Raw genomic sequence first — 15,668 nt, 5'->3', positions numbered from 1 at the left:
AATAAAAGGAATGAAGTAAGGTTCAAAAGATCTGGGAAATTATCCTGACTGTACATGCATGTCCATTATGACAGTTGGAACGACTGTCAACTCATGTTGTAGATGCTGTGACGACAAAATTGTCTATCAAAATTCATCTAAACAGTACGGCTGATGGTTACTTTCAATTATCATTTTTCGTCATCATTCGGACATTCAAATCCTCCCACTCCAACCACATCTGGCGATTAGTCTAATTTCCTAATTGCAAAAGTCACTATCAATCTCCGTATTCATAACAGAATATGTAAGTCGGAAGTTGGCAGTATTGGGGTGGGCGACACAGGGCGCCTCAAGCGTCTGAGACATGTACCACAGGCTCAAAAGTTTAAAGCATCAGAAAAATGGAGCGAAGTGGTGTGGAGTAGTTTAGTGTTATTAGCATATGTGGATATCAGTATTAGAGTGTTCTAAATGATCGTGATTAACAAGCAATATTATTCTGTTACTGAAATACTGCAACGATTGTTTATAAAACCACCGTGCGGCGGTTTAATGAGACGAGAAATGTTGTAAACTTACTTTATCCGTAACACGTGTTTCTGAACTCCAGTCCTGTGCTTCCGGTTTGAACGAACGTTCTAGAAATAATCAAGGCTGAAGCAGAATAACATCACATCGCTGACATGTAAGTTAAATACAACTGTGTAGTAATACAATATATCTGGTAGCCTTTAAGGAATAATGTTACGAAAACTTGAGGAATCTGTTATGAAGTAAAGATGATTTTTTTTTGCATATTAAGCCTCGCTACTAAATTACTTTAAGACCAAGGTTTGCGGGAACACTTGTCTCGATAAGTCTGCAAAACTGACAAAATTAATGAAAATATGAGGGCATTGATAATGATCCAATAATAATTTCACAACAGATCAACACCAGCAGAAGTCCATGTAATTAGAAGCATAATAATCGTCTGTAAATCTTGTAGGTTTATTGAGACTAAAGAAGTAAATTTGTTGACTCAGCGCTGTAATGTATAATCTGTAGATTAGTATGAAGATAATTTTATCACTTAAAATACTTCTAAACAGGAAGACTGCAGTTTATGGCGTGCATGAAATGAAAATTGTTGTTACTTTTATTATTATTGCTGTTGGTGGTATTAGTAGTAATATGGCAGTAGTAGGAAGTATCATAATAATTCCATAACAAATCACAAATAAGTTTCAGAAGCTGTAGTTTATTGTAAGGAACATAACAATGTTCTTTGGAAAATTAAACGTAGTCTTCTGTATTCTGGGACAAATTGTTGTCCATACTGACATTTGTTCGTGGTTTTCCTCGATCGCTTTAGGCGAATGCTTGGGTAGTCCCGCAGATAATCAAGTATCGCTTGATAAGCCATATTATCTGCTCATCAATAGTCGTGGTATTCACATCCTACCTGATGCTGTATAGCCCCTACAGTTGAAGCATCATAATCGTTTAACACAAATATCAATCAAAATAATATTTAGTTTATCCGAAGCGGAATCTAGCGGGTTAGCACTGCGATAAGGCGTTTAATCTAGCATTGCAGATCACACTAACTTCTGCGTGTCTGTTAAGAAATAAAAATATAGTGTTGTTTGAATATGCACGTAGGTGGTTAATCAAAAGCTAAGGAAATAGCTCATGAAGTACATGTATTACATAAGGAACAAGACATTTAACGTTATGTTCGTTTAAGACTTGCTCAGCCAATCATTTATAATGTAAATTGTACAATAGGGGGACAATGATGTATTTTCGTCTGCCCCCCCCCTCCCCTTCCCTGACCCCGTGAGAAATACATATGATGCTTGTGTTTCCGTATGGACTATGTTAGCTCACGGGCGTTGCGTTGTTAGACTCAAGTTGATTCGTCAGTGCGTGCGTTGACCATTCGTTTTGCGTTGTCATGCAGCTGTCTAGTTAACCGGGGATCTGGATGGAGCAGGAAGGTGAACCTTTGTGTTACTGTTGACTCATGCTGCGGTTTGTTGTAAGCCGAGATTATGCAGCGAGGTCGTGTTCTGTGAGGTCGCGAGGAAGAAATTTAAATTGTTTTTAAAAAGAAAACGTCTTTTGATCCATTTCTAGTAATACTATGACGATCGTAATTTAAAGCTGCGTCCGTATCTGTGTGTTTAGCCTTAAGATAAGAGAGTAATGTAGCAAGGGGTTCAGCTCGTATTTCGAATTTCAGGTGTGGATGAGACGGCGAGCATTCGAGCGAACGGGTTGCACGTTTGTGATTAAGCTGTTCTTTGCTACTCTTGTATATCCACACCTCGTGTAACGTAATATCGTTTGATGTTTTATGTAAACAGACAGACAGCATTGTGGATCGAGCGGGCTGTGGACAGAACAGGAGAAACGTCCACACATGTGCGTTCACTGTTACCTGTAATGTATTTGAGACGATATTGTTCAGCTTTAAACATGTAACATGAATAGCTCGAAATACATATATGTATTTTAACAGATTAAGAACATACTTACAGCCAATGAACAGCAGTAAAGTAACCTTGGTCAGAATATGAGTAGGCCAGTATGTATTTAATTCATATTTAACTGTAAGTGAAGATAATATATTCAGGGCGTTTTAGAACCAAACGTGGAGGATAAAAAATACAAGAAAGAGGAGGTAAGAAGATAGATAAGATAAAGTAAAGAAGAATTTCATGTGTTCTAATTCGAATAAAGACGGGTGAAATGGGTATGTAGCAGGAATGGGTAAATTGGAAATGAGTACAATAATTAAATTGAAGGAGACTTCTCGATCTAGTCTGAACACACCATTTCGACCTTACAGAGGATAACGACTTGATTCTTTGGGGTCATAACAAGACCCATTGGCGGAAATATATTCTCAAGAATTTGCTCCTCGCATACAGAAATACACACGTCATAATTCATGTACTCTGTGGCAATTTCTAAAGTGTACAGTAATTGTAAAACCTTGTAAGTTAAGTGGCAGATATGGGATCACGATATTATAAAGGTAGCCCTACTTTAATTTTATTTCGCATAAAGAAAGATAAATTCTTAAACTTTGTAAATTACGTCATGAAGGGGTACTTTCAAGAGACCGAAGTACAGAGCCATTGTAATGTATAATTATTCCACTTAAAAGATAACTGGGACGTTTATTTAATTTATGTAAGTTTAGAATGTTGTGCTTCGTGGCATCTTTGCATCCTCTTTCCCTGCAGCCACTTTCATTGGTTGTGGAATGTAAACAGATACGAAACTAAAGAAAAAGCACCTGTCCAGAGCGCGGCGAAGCACCTCGTAAACGAAAACATCTGATATTTGCTTCATAAATCCGACGACTAACTACACATTTGAACTTTGCAGGAAAAAGAACTGTAATAAAAACAGAAGGACGCAGCGATTTTGTTGTTTCTGTTCTTCGTGCGCAAAAAGTAAATTTTATGGGCAGTGCACAGCAACTGGCATATTCCGTCATACATCAAATGAGAAATTTACGACTATAGTTTCTCCCTTCAAAATCTATTACTTAGTCCTGTACGTTATTTCAATTTTGGAGACTATTAATTTCTTGCAGAAACTACATACATCAAAAGCATAATGTGATCATATCCATCCGTCCTTATTTTGTATATCAAAACCATATTTAATGGATTTTGATCAAATTTGCATTTTGGTATGCGCAAAAATTTGTCTTTATATCGCATTTTTTGTTCAGAACGATCAACAATAACGGAAGATTTTAGAAAGGCCTACATATGAAGATTCCTGTCATCTCATATTTTTGTATCGTGTAGTCTGGTACTGCCACCATCTTTGCCCTGGTAATGAAGACTTACTGTCAAGTTTGTAGGTCAATGTCTAAGAGAGTAATGGTGAAACATCAGAGAAAACAGCAATCTTCCATATTTATTGCCGTGAGAATCTGAAATCCCATCACCCACGCAAAGGTGGGAGTCCCCAGACAAATTTGAGATTACAGGCACCTTTAGCAAAAGGAAAACTAAAAATTGTGTTTAAACGCGTCGGAATTGTGACGTCATTTCCAAATTTCGTAACATTGCATGTGTCATCTTAGAAAATATTTTTTTAAACAAACATTAAGATGTATTAAAAATAACGAAGATTTGAAAAGCGTGACCAAACGTGACAAAGCGTGACCTGTCTTGACGGCGTGACGAGAGATCACCATACCTCTCGTAACGTGACAAAGATTTACAAGGCGTGACAAAGCGTATCTAGGCGTGACAAACGGTAACGGTGTGACGATATGTGGCCATAACTGTCGTAACGTGATGAATATTTACAAAATGTTACCTATGCTAACAAACCTAACAGACCTAACATAACTTAACCTAACCCAAGTTAACCCAAATTAACCTAACCCAAACTAACCTAACCTATCATAACATATTCCAACCTAACCTAACCCGGCCTAAGATAACCTAGCTTAACCCAGCCTAAGCTAACCTAGCTTAACCCAGCCTAACCTACCCTAACAACCTAACCTGTTCTAAGTTCATCTAACGTATTGCAAAATAGATACAATTAAACGAGCTTGACTTATTTTAACGTAAGCGTGACTTAGTGTCCACGCGTGCCCAAGTGTGACAAAGCGTGACTAGGCGTGACGAGAGGTCAGTATAAGCGTTAAAGGACTAAAGCCTTTTTAATAAAATATTATACCTAAATGGCACCTACAAATCTAAAGGAAAGAAAGTACGTATTTTTCCCTTATTGCATACATGTTAACGACGAAATTTTTATCTTGCAAGTTTTTCGTAGTACAAAGAGATGTGGAAAATTACGTTTTATTTACACTTTTAAAAAATATAATAATCATTAACTTCTCCTAATATCTTCTTTGATTGGGCATACATACTATGACTTCATCCCGTATCCTATGAACAGACTTCTTCTATTCCACAGATAATATTTTGAGCGTGTAATTTATTCTGATGTCTGTAATTCATTTGTAATACAGTCATATAACACCGAGTAAAGATTGTACCAACCTCAATGTTGTTTTTAAGTCTTTGTATTTCTTTCATTTTCGGCACGCTTCACTATCACATTTCAATGTTTCTGTTGCTTTTATCTTGTATATTCATATTTGATTTTCGGTCAAAATTTGTCTTTCAGGATAACTTTCAATGTTACCATTTATTTTACTGGAGGATTCTAATCTTATTTGAAGATATATTCTATGGTCTGCGATAAGGCATTCTGGGTACTTCGATTCTGATGCTTGATAGATATTTTGCCGAGTAAGCGTCACGAGTGGCCTGTAACTTCCCTAGATTACAGATGAGTGAATAACAATACAGCACACCAGTGCTTTATTGCCAAAGTTGTGCATTAAAGAAGGGACGAGCGCCATTGTGTCTTGTTACAAGACATTCAGTTATCTTTGCGAACAGAAATAAGTCAACATACACATTACAAAGACGGTGGCGTTCACTTCATGCATTTCAAAGATGGATAGCAAAGATATCGAAGTCTAGTTTGAGATGCAGTACACTTCGTTGCATTGATGTGTTTCCAGGAAGGCCTCGGCGGTACTCCTTGTTGTTTTCCATTATATTGTAGCATTATCTCCGTCGTCCATGTTTGTATTCGTTTGTGACGCCACGATTATTTAAGGACGCTGTTTCAAATGCGCAAGTCGCATGATGTCGCATGAGTGGATGGATTACAGTAAATCTGAATAAGTTTTAAATTTTCTGGAGATTGTGGTCACCTATTTGGACGTATCATCCCGTTATTCTTTTGGAGAATGATACGACTTTGATGTCTGAGGACATAGGTAAAGATGATTATTTTATTTATTTTCGTAATCAAATAGTTTACCGAACGGCGCAGTTAAGCATCTTTTTTTTTTTATAAATTTTCTCTCCTATTTGGAGAATTAAGATTTGAATCTCGGCATAAAGGCCGGTTGCCTGTACTAAGATTTTTAGTAGTTTTATCAGCCCCTTTTTTGGAAATGTTAGGATAATACATATATATAATAAATATATTTTGATTTATTATTCACAACCATCCTGCTGTTCAAAACTACATAGCTACGCATTAAAAAGCGTTATGAAATAACCCAAGAGTCAATAAATGTGGCCAGTTTAGACAAATAAGTCACTAAACACTCCGGATCTTTAATATGCTCGTTATAATCCTGAGGAAACCAAGTCTTCTCAAAACCCATTGTATAACATGACGGTGCATACGAAAGAAAGAAATGCAGACAAATATTTTATTTCTTCTACTTCACTTCATAGTATAGCCACACAAGCCTGTCCCGACCTCACATATTTATTCTATCTTATCCAAGGTCTACCTCTGCCTCTTTTTCCTTTTGGTTTATTGGATTCCAGAATCTGTTAGGGAAATCTATCATCTGCCTTTCTGTCCAAATGCTTTAAACCAACTTTGTCTGTGTTGATCTATTTTGTTTCGCACTCGTGTTCTTTCCTGATATATTAATTCTTGATATGGTTAGTCTTTAAGTGTTCTTCAATATTTTACGTGTTCTTTTTTATTCACATCTTGAAAATTGATGTCTTTGGGTTTTTGCGCCATGTAGTGTGATAAAAGTTTACCGACGTTTTATACGTGTTTGCTTCCTATACATTAAGAAATATGTCTGAAAAGTCGACAAAATTCTAGCAGGCTACACGGCGAAACAGCCCAAAACAACAGCCATTTTGATACTCGCTGCAGTGATGACCTGAAATCTCACTGTACTCTGACGTAAATTCTAACGAGCGATTCTGCTCAGCTGGCGGTCCGAGTACGTGAGCTTTTTGAACCCCGGAACCTAACCTTGAACAACTGTGAAATCTACGCATCATGGCGGAACATTTCCTGTTTCATTATTGGCTCGCCTCGATTACCTGTCGCTGAAATATTCTGCATGTCGTGTGCACATATACGCACGCTCGCACGGTGCTGAATATAGTGCCGGCAAGGAGCTCATGAAATATTCTCTGTAGCTCTTATGGGGTTATATTTTTATGTCTTTGCGACGTGATGTTCTATAGTTAATTTATCATATTGACTAACACGCACGCACACATACAAAATACAGAATCTCTATCAGTGACACATTTCTGAAGGCTGTTTTAAAGTACACATTTATGAAAAGTGATAAACGCTGTCAGTGCCATTTTGAATACAGCCACTGGACTGGTAACAAATGCCTTTATTTGCATTTTTTAAAATTAGGTGAATTTCTTGTAGAGTCAAATCTGGTATCTGAATTTATGCCATGTTTAAGATATTTTTAGATTTGTCCGGGCAGGAAATTATAATATATGCAGGTCTATAAAGTTATTATCTTTCCAACAGGCTTCTTAATTGTTGCACTAAAGGTTTGAATCACTCCGTATAAATGGTGGAAAATCAAGTCTAAATAAACATTTTGGAGTAAAGGCAGTTTTAATCGGTCTAATCCACAAAAATGATGACGATAGTAATCGGCCGGAATGTATGGCGAGTTGGAGAACTCTCGATCAAACTAAGAGAAATGTGGTAAAGGCATCTGCTGCAGTTAATTTCCGAAGAAAATTTAAAGCGCACACAACTTTTTTAATTAAAAAGTTAGCTTCAGTACGCATTGAGTCCGGTTAAGTGCCGGGTTACAGGTGAAACTAAAGGAATTAAGGTTGATTGTATGGTGGGGGCCATGCGAGCATAGAGCATTAGTGGTAAGCAAAAAGGCAGACAGCATCCTAAGTAATCTGAGAGCAACGTGCCCAGTATATACCTCACATGAACACCCTTGGGGTTCTCTTATGTCGTATTATTAGTACGTTTATGTAAGTCTAATTTTTGAGATTTTGCGATGTTTTTACAAAGACTATCATGAAGGTAAAAGTGCATCCAAGGGCAGAATTAAATCAGTCCGTTTTATTTATTGATGACATCTGTTTATCTACGTATTAACGTTAACTGAGATATGACGTGATATTCCTGTAGTTTTTATGATAGAATCTCTTAATATAGTGTTGATAAGTAGGATTTAGGGTTTTCACGGCGGTGTGTCTGAAGATGGCCGTCTTGTGGCTTTTGCGTCGTATAGCCTGGTAAGAGACTACACGAAGCAACAACTCAGCAGACAAACATCCTTAGTGTTAATAAGCTGCGAAAGAGATCCAGTGATGGAGGTTTACGTAAGGGATGATTTAATTCCTAAAACAATTGTCTATCATAATAAAATGATACGTTTACACAATAACTGTGTCATATGTGTTGCATTTGAAATTCCATCATAATCTAAAAAATATAAAATGTCACAGAGGATCATCGAAGGTCCAGAAAGTTGGTACTTTTTCTTCATTCATTTATTTTTTATTTAACATCGCTGCCAACAGCTCAGATTATGCAGCACTGAATGATAGAATTGGTAATGAATAATGAATTTCACGCGACGTAATGCGTATAAATATTTCGAGGACGACTCTGTAGAATGTAATTAGTTAACTCTACATTCTGGTCGAAAATCTTCGTTACAATCCCAAGGATTGTTTTATAAACAGCTTCCTGTTGAGTTACTCGTTCGTGTATCCAACGGCGTGTTTATAACTTTGTCTTTCGGTCTACTAGATTGGAAAGCTCGCACATTACTGGGCTTAATTACAGCAGGAGAAATATCACAACTGTGCTCTGGTTGTTTATTAGTCCGCTTATTTTTTATACATAAGGTAAAACACTGCAATTACTTTTTAGATTTATATTGTCCACGTTAATACTGTATGAAGGTTAACATAGCTGTAAGCAAACTCTGCTTGCTAATACCGTCCAAAATAACATTTTTCCTTTGCAAGCTGCGTGTACTTTTAACAGTAGACCAAATCTCGCCGTGTAGAATGTTTTTAGACCGGTTAGTATCTGGATTTCTATCCCATTGCATAAACAATACCGTAACTATTCGAGCTAAAATTGGTAGCAAATTTAGACTCTAAGTAAACTGACTCTAATATTAAATACATTATGTGCAGGATTGTTATTTTGATTACAGAATGAAAGTTTAAAATGGGTTGCAATTAAAATTTTCATGCGCTTATGACATTAATAGCTACGTGAAGATCGCTGGAAAAGGCATTAATAATTTTTTTAACGCATTCAGAGTCATCTGGATCTCATCCAGACTCCCGTCTAATGGTTATCCCCGCTCTATGCACGTTGTGGTAAGTCGGCTGGAAGTTTAACCTCGCTTCCTATTTCCATCTGGTGCCTTGACAGATGTGTATATAAATCGCTTATGTTTTTTTTCCCATTGCGTTGTGCTTCACATTAATAAGACATATTTATTGCTAATAGAACTGTTATTTGCTGTACTGGTAATGCCGGAATCCGTTATTCGAATTTGATCATTTTCTTGTTCGTTCAAGTGACCGCTTTCCAAATTTTCTCCACCATGTATCCATTTTATATTTCTGATCCGAACCACATGCAGTGGCGTGAGTCCGAAATGTATTAATCCTTGGAATATAAAACAAAAATTTTGTAATTTGATACGTAATTGGTTCGTGAAGTGTAGAGCCGCTTGCAGGTCGTGGCATGACAAAGCATGCCCAGAGTGACGGAAGCCACGATTACTGTAATTCTCTCCCACAAATGCCTCATTGTCATAGACAATGATTTGTTTGCATGTCTCGGTATGAAAGTTAACAGCGGTACGAGGTCTGGATTGCATGTGGCCCGGCTTATTGATCCAGTTCTCCAGTCCATCGACCAGAAAATCTGGCTTTAGATTACGACGAATGTAAACTAAAAGTTGGGCTCCATCCTCTGGTAAAACTCTTCTTATACTTGGGGTCGCATTCACTCAGGAAGGCTGAGAATAACCGCCCAGCGACCTCAGATAACAATTTAAAATTTGACTATTGTGCAGTACGATTATGAGCTACTGCTGATGTCCAAGTATGTATAGAGCGTCTCAAAAGATGTATACACATTACCTTGTGTGTATGTATCTTTTTGAGACACCTGTATATGAGACACCAAGGGGAATCACTGGGTCTCAATACGGTGAATGAGTAATGAAAGTAATGTATGAACAGGTATAATCTGTAACTTATAAGCGGAAATTTGTTGAATTTGGTATGGGCGGTCTACACTTAAAATTGTTGATCAAGATTAACAGCGATTCATTCTTCGTTGCAAACGTGATTTGTGTTTTACCTTATGGTTGGTATCACTGGTTTTTCAAAAACTGATACTGGACTCTAAAACATATCTCGCTAAGAGTCTGGTATAACTTCGGATATGCTTTAAATATGTCGGGTTGTCAGTTATTCTACTCCTTATTCCGGAAGTTGTGCGTTCATATCCTTCCCCGGATACCGCTTGTCCTGACTTAGAATTTTCGTGATTTTCCCAAGTCCTTCAACGTACTTAACAATTAATTATTTATTAATCACCATATCATTGAACGTTGTTTAAATTTAACTGTGAAAGTGTAATGCAAATCCATCATAGCTTTCGTTGTTTTTTTCCTTGGTATTAATTAAATAGAAACAGCACTGCTGTGTGTAATCAGACATGCACTTGTAGCAACATTTCGATGTGTGTAGCAACATGAACTTTCCTGATGTTAATTTTCCGTGAACACGAGAGTGGACATACATTATGCAAGTGATGACTTCGTGGATATAATACTTCTTAATGTTACGAAGATCCAAAATCCACTAAAGCTCGCGTTCTTACGGTGTATAGGATTTCTGAAAATCCAATTAGTGGGGAGACTTGTTGGCGAGAGATAATGCTATAAAAACAAAGAAAACAAAGCGGTATTCAGCAAACAGGTCTAGCTAAATCCTCTTCGTAATCTATAAAAGGTTACGAGGCAATGCGATGTTTAGAGCATACCAGTGTACTGGCTTTCGGGAAGAATTGATTTCGTTCAAAACCTCATTCGTAATTTATTTCAGGGAATCATATTTTTAAATCATTGATGTGTTGTTATGTCTACGTGAGCAAAAAATATGACTGTATTTTGCAATTCACAGTGTCCCTATATATAATTTCACAATGTAATGTCAAGGTAAAATATGTGATGGATTTATTAGGAAGACGGTAGACTTCTGGAATGTTGTGCTGTGTGGTCTGGTAGAAGTAGAGTGCGTAATACGTGATGATGCATCGCCCTGTTGGTATGGGTAGCATGCACCTCTGAAACGTCGGTCAACTTCTACCAGACCACACAGCACAACATCCCAGAAGACTGTCGTCTTCAGTGGTATAGTTGTTTTAACTAACTTTGGAGCACAGTCCTTCCTGAGACAGTGTTATGAGATGGGAAAGAAATTACCTGCGCGTAATTGACCACGAAGTTTAATTACTTTGGTTACAAAAATCCGCCATTGGTTTCTATCCTAGATTTGATGACTCCAGCCATAACATCACAACAAGTTTAAGACTCATTTTAATATTATCCTCCCATCTGCTCCAAGTGGTCTCTTTCACTCAGGTTTATCGACAAAAATGAGGTGTTAATTTATCGTTCCCTTATGCCTGCTGCATGTCCGGCTTAGGTTCACATATGGAAGGATAAAGTCTGTCCAGCAATCTATGCGTTTATTTTATGCCTTTCGTGCAAGGAATGCATTAAATGTAATTGTGAAATGACACATTAAAGAGATTTAGTGTCTACAAATGTTTTATTGGTCAATACATTATTCCATAACGCGCATTGTGCTAACAAGCCGATTAATAAATACCACAAGTAAGATTCCAGCACTTTGTTTTATCACACCCATCTATAAATCCGATCCGGCTAGACTGTGAATGTGTGAGGTGAATGTTTAACAGACGTTTCGTGCTTCTGTGTGCGATTACGCAAATGACCCGGCCCCGGTCAAAGCGCAGTTATTATACTTGTATGAAGCAGTGGCTGTCCAGAGGGAGCCACAAAGTGCATTTCTACTTTGATGTACCTCCGCTTTACATCTATATGGGCAACACAGATGCTTGTTCTACTGAAAAATTCCAATTTAATTTCACGAGTTTCCTCTGAAACAAAATGGTTGCCATTAATTCGCTTTTATTTCGATTAATAATGAAATTCTTCTTGGACATTGTTTTAGGGGAAATGCCGTAGTCGTCCTAAAATGTCAAGAAATTGGAATATGCCTGATACTCCTCAGTGCATTATTACATAGCTACATCCTGGGGTCTCGGGTTCGATTCCCGGCGGTGCCCGAATTTATAACTTGTGTTGGGCAAGGCCGTGGTCTAGGCAACACGGAGTTTTCCTCCGTGGCATCCCAACAATTACTCCATTCACACACAGAAGAAGGCAATGGCAAACCACTTCTGGATCATCTGCCAAGAACGTATATGAACAGGTCCCAGTCCGAGAAAAGGATGGAAGGATCCTGTTCATATGGACCTGTCGTCTGGCAGAACACTAAATAAAATAAATAAATACACATATTATAACCAAACTGCGTGGTTTACACCTCCTGATATGAAAAAGACGAATGGCATGCTCTATGCGATGCATTTAGTTTATTGTATTATTATTGTTATTGATGTGTAATTTTAGTGCTTGCCGTTTACAAGCGTCTGCTCTTGGTAACTGCTATAACAAAGGAGATGAATTGAATTACTATTGTAGGAAACGGCGTATCGATGCCATATTTCTTACAGAAGTTTTTAACCCTTTAAAAGAGAAATTAATTATTCTTCTGTTTTGCTCACTGCATGCTGAGGGTTTCCAAAATGTTATTCAGTGGGTACCGTTTATTTAATTGTTAGAAGACGTACAAGTCCAGTCTGTCAGAAGTGCCTTTATTATTAACGTAATTATGCAAGAGAACAGACATCTTCATACATCGGTAGGAAAATCGGTGGCAATGAGACGGACGGGACATCTAGCACGCATGGCGGAGATGATATATATGTTAACAGAGCTTTGGACACAAAACCTAGATATAGGGATTCTTAGTGTCAGCGGGAATAATTCTGAGAGGAATAGATTCTGAGGGCATGAACTTGATTCAGTTGGGTCAGGGTATGATCCAGTGGCGAAATCGTAATTAATAAGGACTGTGTTTAAAATTGCTCTTTTGGCTTTTTACATAAAATTACGGCCTTTTCGAAAGCCGGATCCTGCTTTCGACACCAGGTTAAAAGGGACGAGAGCACACGGACAAGGCCCAGAAGAGTTTATTATAACGCACCATCTTCAGAACCTTTCTGACTATATTGACAGCTCAGAATATTCTAGCGTACAGATCTGGACATAAGTTCGGCAATTTCGTTGTAGGCTCCGACTTGCTGATCCGAAATTTCTTTCCTTGTTTCTATGTGATTGGGAATTAGAGTTTTTGATAAAACGGCAACACTTTGCTTCTTATCAGTAGTATTCTGCACTTCCTATAATTAATGATTTTTCTTATTTTTGTTTTTATAATTATGTCAGATGTCTTCCTCGAAACCATCATAAATTCTCTGTGGCGGTTTAATTGGATCTCACAGAAATAGAGTGTTAGCGTGTTGACTGCATTAAAGTGGCATAGGAAAGGGTCCATTATATCTGCCTTTTAAATAAGGAACTGAAACTTCCCTACTTATAGTGTACCGAGGATATAAACTGAAGATGTAGGCCGAATGGACATCAAAAATCAAAGCTTCATTTACTAAATGTGACTGATGATTTTCATCAGATCGCAACGTAATCAGCTGGTTTATTGACCAGTTATACGTGAGTAACATTACTTTGTTTATGTGTACGTTGTGGTCGTGTTAGCGGTTGGCGTGATGGACTGGTCGTCTACATTATTACTGTGGAGGTCGCTAGCTGTTGTTGGGATGATGGTTATTCCAATGAGGTCTGTGTTAATAGAGATAACAGTATTGGCAATTTAATTCCTCTGTCGTATTCACAAGGATCAACTTTGCGCTGTCTTGTACTGTGTATTAGAACGTAATAATGTATGAATATTTTTCAGGCGATGGAATTTCGTTCAACTGTGGGAAGTTTTTTTTTTTGCTTTCAAAACGCTGACCCTTGGCTTGGAAGATTTACACATAATATAATTGATATATAAATAGTACATACACATTTGCAGTCGTCAGTTCATAAATTTATGAAACATAAATAACGTTTAGGCAGATAAGTTCTTATTTCGCGGTCTACAAAAGGGTTAACTCCGACATTTCAATACTCTTATAACAATCTTTGCTTTGTCACCATGATCAAGTGCCTGTATTGCCTGACGACAATCGTACCAATTGAAGGATTTCAGGATTTTAGTTAAACCTGATATTAACATATGTCACTGAAGGCCACTCCACATTTGTATTTTTTAAATTTCGTTCTGTTAATAATACCAACATGGCGGAATTGAAAACTTGTGAGATAGGAATGATATTAGGCTCACTGCTAGAAACGTGGAATCTTCACACTCTCTGTGATAAGAGCTCTTTCAAAAAACGTATGTAACATTTTTGCAAACTGCAAAGTAACATAGCTTTATGTAAATTTGTTAATTGATCTTGTTTTATTCTATAGCATATGAACAATTAAAGATATATTCATATGACGTTTTGTATGGAAATTAATTATTAATGTGACTGTAATTGATTATAAAATATTATTTACGTATTAATACTGTTGTAAGTATGAAGGCTGTGTGAGAGACTGAGGCACTTAATTCTATCAGAACCTGTGCTGTGAGCGTTAAGCACAGAAATGGATGACAGAATCTTAGAACTGTTAATTTATACTTCTCGATAGTTGTGTTACAAAAAACTGAACAAAGTGAACGAAAATAGGCGATGTAAGTTCCCAGAGAACTTCTTTCTAGATAAAAAGAATTTACTTCAGTTCGCACTAATAGTTACTGTTACTTTTCTCAACTAAGGCGTACTTTGTTTAGAACTAGAAGCAGTGTATTCCACTTTGAAATCTCGGTTTTCCTAGCAGAAAAGATTCAGCGTTCTCTAGAACACAGCTTTTCCGAGTACGGTAACAAATGGTCTGTTGTCGCCGTGTGTCAGCAGTACTGCAGGTCACTCTTGTTACAGTACCTTGGAGCTACCGGGAGTCTGTTGCAAGCGTAATCAATTTCCACTTGTTTCTGGCCGCAGTATCCACTGACCGCACTTAAGCCCCAGAAGGATAACCCAGAGACCAGAAAATCAATGCCTTTGTATGAATTATATATCACATTCCAGTGGATAAGTACACTTAAGTGGAAAGTCTGATTGTATTGCTTTCAGTGACCGATATTCCTATGAGATTTCTGATGCCTTTCTCGTTATTTTGATTTGTGCAAGGTAGTTGGACTGGAGACTTAAGATTGACATGAACTGGCTCAGGAAGTGTAATTAAGAAAGTGATACAGGATTTTTCTTATATTCAAAGATAGTTTGGGCGTGGTGCACCGGAATACTGAATACTTTTGGTAAAGTCACAAAGCTGGATCCTGGACAGCCTACCATGAGGACGTTCCTGAGTCCTGTAATTACGCGAGATTTTGGTGATGATTAAAATTACCTGAGTTTTAAATCCAACCAACTTGACTATTAAAACGCATTATACGCGTGCCTTATATGGAAAATGATGGAGGCAGTAATCACCTCTTAGGCATTTGTTAACTTTTACCTTACTACACGGCGCAACATCCGAGAAGACAAATAATTTTTATACTCGCCAACATAAG

The 15,668-nt window shown here is 37.4% G+C and overlaps 1 protein-coding gene across 7 annotated transcripts in view; it reads left to right on the top strand.

Moving 5' to 3' along the window:
- LOC110832851 (diuretic hormone receptor) overlaps positions 1–15,668 on the top strand; it is a 160,175-nt gene that overhangs the window by 14,014 nt on the left and 130,493 nt on the right. For 6 of the 7 annotated variants that reach the window (XM_087356978.1, XM_087356971.1, XM_087356974.1 and 3 more), the window contains exon 1: positions 385–667. The exons of the other annotated variant lie outside the window; for it this stretch is intronic. The gene's annotated coding sequence lies outside the window, so the exon portion shown is untranslated. Of the gene's footprint in view, positions 1–384; positions 668–15,668 lie in introns of those variants that run through there. 7 annotated transcript variants of the gene reach the window in all.

This window comes from Zootermopsis nevadensis, unplaced genomic scaffold, assembly GCF_977971745.1.
Source record: "Zootermopsis nevadensis isolate Lab colony 2312 unplaced genomic scaffold, Znev_1.0 Znev_ptg000028l, whole genome shotgun sequence".
NCBI classification, from domain to species: domain Eukaryota; kingdom Metazoa; phylum Arthropoda; class Insecta; order Blattodea; family Termopsidae; genus Zootermopsis; species Zootermopsis nevadensis.
This window is presented reverse-complemented; position numbering and strand designations above follow the sequence as displayed.